The 7,544-nt window shown below is 40.3% G+C and overlaps 1 long non-coding RNA gene across 1 annotated transcript; it reads left to right on the forward strand.

The window, feature by feature from the left end:
* The first annotated feature begins 666 nt into the window (after positions 1 to 666).
* On the forward strand, positions 667 to 4,439 carry LOC123629814. Its single transcript, XR_006732285.1, has 3 exons — positions 667 to 842; positions 3,836 to 3,914; positions 4,337 to 4,439. It is a non-coding gene; the product is annotated as an uncharacterized LOC123629814 (long non-coding RNA).
* Positions 4,440 to 7,544: the final 3,105 nt, after the last annotated feature.

Raw genomic sequence — 7,544 nt, forward strand, 5'->3', positions numbered from 1 at the left:
TGGCTACACCAGGGCACACAGAATGGTATAATGGAGACTTAAAAGGAGGGAGGCGGGAGGGGGTGAGGGATGAAAATTATTTATGGGGTACAATACACACTATTCAGGTGATGGGTACAAAAGCCCAGACTTCACTATATCACATATACATGTAACAGAATTCAACTTGTACCCTATTCTATCAAAATAAAACAAAAATGAACAAAATTTTACCATTAAATAAACATATAAATAAATAAATGGGCTACATGAGGGGTGGGAATCTCCTAGCGAGTGAGATCATTCTTGGCATTTTCAGGAAAAACTTGATGTCAGAAGCATCAATGTGAAAAACATCACTCCTCCATCCAGAAGAATTCAGGCTGCTTGGACTTATAGATGTGGCCAAAAGAGGGCCCAGCTCTGAGGTCATTAAGTTACTGAGCCCTTTTGATGACTCACTAGGACTAGATGTAGGACTTACCTCAGATATAAGCCCAACCCCTCCATTTCCAGAAGAGGAAGACCTCACAAGTCGGGACATCATTGAGAGATAGCAGAAAACTTTCCAATTTCATTGTGAGGAACAAAGCTGAGCTCTCTGATGGTTTATTTTCTAAGGACCTCTCTCAGGTGGCCACTTTCATTCCCACCACCTGAATTCTCTTTCTGCAGCCCAGGCTACAGTGGGAACTGCGTGGGCCTTCTCACTAAGAAAACCGACCTTGCTATGAAGCTCTCTCTGTCCGCGCATGTACGACGCATCTCTCACAGGCACAGCGATCCAGAAAACTCAAGTGGCCGTCTCCATTGCGGTCATCTGGACTTCCAGGCAAACAGGACACACAGGGGACAATGAGCAGGTAAGCTGAAGACTCTGGAAAGCAGGGCTGGCTCCGGACGAAATTTCTGGAAACCAAAGTGGCAAAGTGGAGGACTGTGGCAGCCAGAAACTGAGAAGTCATGGAGGATTAGGAAGCAGAGGGCAGGAACCTGTAGAATAGATGAGACTCACTGGAAGTGGCAGGCAAGAGGGTGACCTTGAGACATGACCACAGGAAGGTGGTCACAGCCAAAGGGCGGGTGCTGGAGCCCAAGTTCAGCCCTTCAAGTCCATGCGGGCTCTGCTGCACTCAAGCTCGGCAACCAGCTTTTCATCACTACCCTTTGCCTGCCCGGCCAATCCCCAACTCCGCTCCAGGTGCGTCACAATGTCACCCTTGTGACCTCACACTCCCCCACTCCTGACCCCACCCACCTGTTATTTCATGGAGGCAAGTCCTCCTCTCTCTGTCCCTGTGCCAGGGGCACCCACTAGCTTCACCCCTGATGTCCTTCGAGCCGTTCCCTCTCACCTAGCCGCCTCCACTGGTCCAGCGGAGCAAGATGTCCCAAGTTTTCAGGTGGCTCATAATTGAGGCTCATTCCCAGGATGCTGGGATGACTGGGCCCCAGGAGCCAAGCAGACAGGCTTCACAAAAACACAGGGTAGGAAGGGGTCGGAGACTTGCAGCTGTCTACTGTCCTGATTCTGCCACCAGCATTTGCCCCCCCCTCCCTTTGAGGCACTTTCCCGGCCACGTCCATGAGTTCGGAGGGTGACAGTAAATCAGCTCGACCATAGCTGTGAGGAATAGGAACCAGGAGAAACTGAGCCCCCAGGTGTGCGCTCAGCTTTGGGGAGGCACAGCCTGGGGGCTTGGGTATGGGGAAGAGAGTCTCTGAGGGCTGGGCTCCAAATTTGAGGATCAATTCAACAGTTCTTCCCCCACAGGAGTCAAGTATTTTTTTTAATACTTTAATCTGTTGGGGAGCAGCCTGGATGGAATTAACATGCCACCTGGGGAGAAAAATTGATCAATGTCACACGTGCACAAAAAAGAGTATACTCATTCTATTTGACAACTTCATTTGATTATCCTAAAAAATAATGCATTGGAGGCACTGATAAAGTGGGTGTTAATAGGGTGTTATTTTTCATTATCAACATTGTAAAACATATATTTCACAACCTATTAAAGTCTTACTAATTGTCATTTTCTTACATAAAAGTACATCTCTAATTCCTATGTTACCTACAGCATTTTTATCTCAACTACTGCAAAGTTTGCCTGTTGATGGGCAATTGGATAGTACTTTTTAAATAGTTAAATCAAGCTAATATTTGAATTTTTAAAATGACATTCACTGGGCCAGGCGCAGTGGCTTACACTTGTAATCCTAGCACTCTGTAAGGCCAAGACAGGAGGATCGTTTGAGCTCAGGAGTTCGAGACCAGCCTGAGCAAGAGCGAGACCGCATCTCTACTTAAATAAAAAAAAAAAAAAAATAGAAAGAAATTTGCTGGAAAACTAAAAATATATAGAAAAAAATTAGCTGGGAATGGTGGCACATGCTTGTAGTCCCAGCTACTTGGGAGGCTGAGGCAGAAGGATTGCTTGAGCCCTGGAGTTTGAGGTTGCTGTGAGCTAGGCAGATGCCAGGGCACTCTAGCCCAGGCAACAGAGTGAAACTCTGTCTCAAAAAAACAAAAACTTGATGTTCTTGAGCTTCATCTATGTTGAGACATTTAGCTGGCATTTATTCATTTTCACTGCTGAACTTTATTTTATTGTATGACTATATTACCATTTATTGATTCAGTCTTCTTTTACCAAAATTAGGTTGTTTTCAGTTTGGGGCTATTATGAGTCATGTTGTATGAACATTCTTATACACATATTCTGTTGAATGAGTACTGTACTCATGGTCTGTTGAAATAAATTCTAGTGTTACAGAAATGCATAGGTTCAATACCTTACTCGATGGTAACCTGATTTCCAAAGTTACTTTACTATTACACCCCAACCAACATTAGATGAATGTTCAAGTTCCTCCACATCCTGATCATTTTCACACATTTTAAACCTTATCAAAAAGATGGTGTACAAGGGTGCCTTATTTTGGTTTCAATTTTAATTTCTATTACTACAAATGAATTTTAGCATCATGTCATATACTTTGAGACAGTGTATTTTCTCTTCTGTGAAAAGCTTTATGTCACCTGACCATTTCTCCATAAGACTGTTATTTTTTAAATCTATTAAAGAGTCTATCGATTTCCCCATGATCTTCAATCCTCACTAACAGTAATATTTGTTACTCATGGAATCTCCATACAGTTCTCCACATTTCCTAGTTCCTTTTTGGATAGGTGGAACCATGCTTTTAATTTATGGGACAAGGTCTCTGAGCGGTCACTTTTAAGTCAAAGGACTTATGAGCTGGCACATGATCCTCTCGTTCTTGCTACTCTGGCCATAATGACCAAAACGACCACAAGGCTCCCAAACGTACAGCTACAAGATCATTAAGCTGCTTTTTGCCTGGATCCCTGAGTGATTCTGGGGAGCAGATTACGCATCCCACCCCCACCCACCCCAGCCAACTCACACTGGATTTGTGTTGTGAGAAATGTGAAGGAGAATCTGTTACTACTGTATATGCTAGTCTGACCTTGACTTAACTGCTCATTTATGAATCAAATTTCCAGGCAGGTAAAAGTTGGTTTTGAGCTCTGTGTTATGTTCCACAGGACCATTTATCTATCGCACAATGAACAGTATGTTATCTCAATGAGTATAAAGTGTTTTTTTATTTCAGCATATTATGGGGATACAAAAGTTTAGGTTATGTATATTGCCCTTTGCCTCCCTCCCCCAAGTCAGAGCTTCAAGCGTGTCCATCCCCCAGACAGTGCGCATCGCACTCATTATGTATGTATACACCCATCTCAGTAGGGAAAATCCCTGTACCTTCGTCTATCTTCAGGAGTGTTTTGACTATTTTTATTTTTTATTCTTTTATATATTTTTAGGATCATCTTCTCAAGTTCTGTGCCAGAAAAACCCCATTGAGATTTTGCCTGCAATTACATTAAATATATGATCACTTTGGTAAGAATTTGTATCTTTGCTCTACTGAATGTTTCATTAAAGAATATGTGCTCTACTGAATGTTTCATTTAAGAATATTTTATATCTCTGCATATTTGTTTAAAAATGTTTTTCAATATATTTTATAATTTTTTCATAAAGGATTTATACATCCTTTATTATATTAACCCCTAAATACTTCATATTTTCATGAAGTATTTTCTAAATAGTACCTGTTAAAAATTATTTCATACAATTGATCCCTACTTGTTTATGAATGTTCAATTAATTTTACATTTTGATATGTATCCAGCCACCTTATTAATTTTATTGTTTCTAATACTTAACTAAAATCTCCTTTAGATATTTAACATAAGCAATCATAGCATCTGTGAATAATGACAATATTTTTTATTCTTTCAAATATTTATCTTACTTCACAGATCCTGCCAGGATCGTCAGTATAATCTTGAGAAGAAATTATAATAGCAGGCATCTTTTCTAATCATTTAATATCCTATTAAGATGGGAGATATATATTTTGAATCTTTCCAGGGACTCAACTGGAAATTTTCATAATTAATTCAAGGTTAAAGATGCTTAAGTTAGAATTTAATTTAGGGGAGGTTTGTCAAAGATGTTAAAGGGCTCAAAACATTTGACCAAATCAAAATCAGAGAACACTGTAAAATAGTAGCCATTGATTTAACCAAAGTGATAATCAAAAGACTTTGAAAGCAGTACAGAAAGTTACATGGATGCAAAAACCTTCACCAGTAAGCTGGTAAACCCAGGCAAGAAAGTATGTTGAAGGGGTGATGCCACTGTGGGGGCAGGGGACATGCAGGGGACATGAGATACAGCCAACCCTCTTAGAGTATAGGAAGCTTGGTAATTTTTTACAGGATTTCACATGACCAGAAAAGAACAGAGAATAACATGACCACCTACTCCCCTGTTAACAAGTAAAAGATTACAAAACTCAATGTCCTCATGTATCTATGTAAAATCATCCCCTAGACAACAGTTCTCCCACTGTGGACAGCCACTCTCATCTGTGTTTGCTGATATTCTCTACTTATTTACATTGTTACTTCGTATGTTTGTATCTGTAAATGTGTATTTTTGGTTTGTTTGTTTTTATATCAATGGTAACATGTATGCTCTTCTGAAACTTGCTATTCTATGGTTTTGGGATTTATCCATGTTGATCTATATAGCTCAAGTTGGTTATTTTAACTGATGTGTAATATTCTAGTTTATACAACTACAATAATCTTCTCAATTGTTGAACATTTAAAATGTTTCCAATTTTCCATTACTATGTAGTGGTGAAATACAGTAAAATAATTTCACTATTATAATAAAAAATAATTTTTGCTAAAAAAAGAAAGTATGTTGACAACTTTGAAGACATTTCTAATTTTATAAAACTTTTCTTGTCATGTGAACTGAAAATTTGATTTAATTACTAAATATTTTGAGTGCTCATTTATTTAAACCAATTTTGCTGACTATACCAGATTTTATTATGTAGGCATTACATAGGACATAGTGCATGTGTATATGCATCAATATACCTAAATATATATATATATGTATATATAATGTGTATATATATATACACACACATAAAGGTCTTAAAGTTTTCATTTTAGAATTTCAGTCATGAGATAGTAAAACATATAAACTCGCCAGTTTATAAAAACCAGTAGGATATAAATCATTTTTCTGACAAAATGAGATAAGGTTAAGATTTTTTTAAGTAGGCCATCTTATAAAGGCTGTCAACCAAATTTTGGGTAAAGCAGTTTGACTCAGTTATCAATATACTGGATTGTACAAAGAACACTTAACTGTGAAAATATGACTGAAATATGTGAGAAGGCTGAAAACAAGAGTTCTTCTGACAAGTTCTGACAGTTTCTTGGACTCAATTCTTCATCCTTGAAGATAATAATGTCACCATTTCTTTTACTATAGGGAAGGTGTCTTTATAGGAATTTTATGTTTTACTTTTAAAAAAGGTCTGAATGGCAAAATATTTCTTTAAAAAAATCTGCTGGTTTTCAAGAGGGTTTCCTTTTTTAATAAGCAGTCTGCCAGAATAGCCAAGGATTTTATAAAAAGAGTTTAGCTAAGGGAATGATTAAGAGGAGAAATTGTAAAAGGGGAAGAAAAAAGTTCCAGAAATAAGAGCCTAAGCTGGCTTTCAGATAATATTTTGTGGCCAGGTAATCTTTGGGTCTTGACTGATTTTTTTTTTTCAGCTTCAATGTATCAATGAGATGTGCGTATCTTATTTAGAGTCTATAATTTTATAGCCACAGTCAGCAGAGAGAGACCAAAAGGCTACAGGAGTCTACCCATGCCAGTTCCCTGTGATCCTTCCTATATAGCAAACACCAGGTCAGGGACTTTAACCAGACCCAGCCCAAATGCTATCACCCAAGAATGGGAAATCTCTCTATTTTTCCAAATCTTGGAGGATCGTATTTTATTCTAGCTCTCCATGGACAGCCTCTTTTCAAACCACTCATATTTGAAAAGTAATTGCACCAACTTTAGGTATTCAAAAGAAAAACACATTTTCTAATAGATTTGGGAAAATAGCTTTATTTAGAGTCTATAATTTTATAGCCATGGTCAGCAGAGAGTTCAGTTGGCTGGTAACCCATAGGCCCAGCGGGTGCCATGCTCGGCAACCCTGATGCAGCCCAGGGTGAGCTCCGCCAGCCCACGTAGGGGCCTGAGTTGCAGCCACACATGCAGGACATGTGGGCAACAGAGCCAGAACAGCCCGGAGTCCGTGTGCTCTAGAGTGTGTCACTGGGGGAACGGTTTCCTGCTGGCGGTTGTGCTCATGTGCAGTGACGGCTCTCTGATGCATGCATGCACACTTGCTTTAACGGCTCTGGCGGTGCTTGTCCTTGCTTGGCTGTGTTTGGTGCTGCCTGGCGATTTGCTCCTGTCAGAAGTTGGAAACTGGGATTTCCCTTGTTGGAGGTCGTGATCAGATCGAGTTGTCTTCATTGCACTGGACCCCTTCAGCAGCCCTGACAAGACCAGAGTGGGCCTGGAAGGCGAGGCAGGTGACAGCGCCTTCCTACAGCCATGGTACCACATCTGGAAAAAAGATCTTGGCAAAATTCACCAAGCTGCCAGCGCTGGTGACATAGCAAAAGTGAAGAGGATCCTTTCGCTGAAGAAAAAGGTCTTGGATGCCAGAGATAGAAAGAAGAGGTAATGGGAGCGGCCATTCCGGGCCTGGGTGCAGTTGGTGGGTGTGGGGGAAACGCCCTTCCCAGACTGGAGGGAGCCCGGAGTCCTGTCAGTGAGGGCTCCCGGCTGTCCTCCCTGTGGGCCCCGCAGCACCTGGGATGTGGAAACCTGGGAGGGGTCCAGCACCAAGGCCATCTTCATGGGCAGCAGCACAAAAACAAAACTTCAGCTGCTTCCCCGTTCACTCATGATTCCCCTTCTAGGACACTTTCTTGCCAATTTTAGCTACTTAACTAACACAAGTATATACGGTGTTTTATTGTTAATGTACACATTTTAAATCATTATGTTATACACCTTATAGAAAGGTACATAACGAGAGGAACAGTTCACACACTGTATCAAATTCTGTGCTAAAACATCTTAGCA

Source organism: Lemur catta, unplaced genomic scaffold, assembly GCF_020740605.2.
Source record: "Lemur catta isolate mLemCat1 unplaced genomic scaffold, mLemCat1.pri scaffold_47_ctg1, whole genome shotgun sequence".
In the NCBI taxonomy this organism is placed as follows: Eukaryota; Metazoa; Chordata; class Mammalia; order Primates; family Lemuridae; genus Lemur; species Lemur catta.